Genomic DNA, 660 nt, shown 5'->3' on the forward strand with positions numbered 1-660 from the left:
CAGGCGGTGCTGAAAATATAATCTTGGGCATAACGTATTCATTAATTTTTACAATATACTTATAGTGTAATATATTGCATCAGGCTAAAGAGCAACTGAACGGGAGTGAACTGTTACAAGTTACGAACAATGCAGAGACCGTTACATATTTTGCAATATTGGCCGTTATGCATTGTTGCAAGTAAAGGAAGAAGGTATTGCAGTTAATGTTTTTGAATGTGAGAGACATATCAGGTAACACTATTGTGAGTATTTTCTTTGTTTCAAAACTCATTATTGCGATGGATAACGAGATACATTATTCCTTTAGTATAATTTAGTCTAATATCATCACCAATGTAGTTACTAGTAGAAGTAGAAGCAGCATCTATTATTGCTGTTATTATGTATCGCTTTGTTATTTATGGTTTAACTGTTTACCATGAATAATGTAATGAAAATCGATGTTGCTAGCATTACCTTTATCGTCATCACTAGCATTATTGCCAGTTCTATTTTTCTTATTACTCTATTTAGCATTATGAATCATTATAATCACCGCTGTCAGCAATTGAAACAGAACTTTCTATTGAGAACAATTCTATAAAACCTATGTATACTTAACAATATCTTTAAGTACTATGATTCCTCTTCCTTACAGGAACTAACAAGATCGCCTTC

At 32.1% G+C, this 660-nt stretch overlaps 1 protein-coding gene across 1 annotated transcript in view; it reads left to right on the top strand.

Moving 5' to 3' along the window:
- The window catches only part of LOC119593485 (UDP-glucuronosyltransferase 2A3-like), a 13,938-nt gene that overhangs the window by 5,521 nt on the left and 7,757 nt on the right, over positions 1 to 660 (top strand). The window contains exon 2 of the mRNA XM_037942424.1: positions 641 to 660. This exon is cut by the window's right edge and continues 221 nt beyond it. The gene's annotated coding sequence lies outside the window, so the exon portion shown is untranslated. The remainder of the gene's footprint in view (positions 1 to 640) is intronic.

The sequence above is a fragment of the Penaeus monodon genome, chromosome 32 (assembly GCF_015228065.2).
Source record: "Penaeus monodon isolate SGIC_2016 chromosome 32, NSTDA_Pmon_1, whole genome shotgun sequence".
NCBI classification, from domain to species: domain Eukaryota; kingdom Metazoa; phylum Arthropoda; class Malacostraca; order Decapoda; family Penaeidae; genus Penaeus; species Penaeus monodon.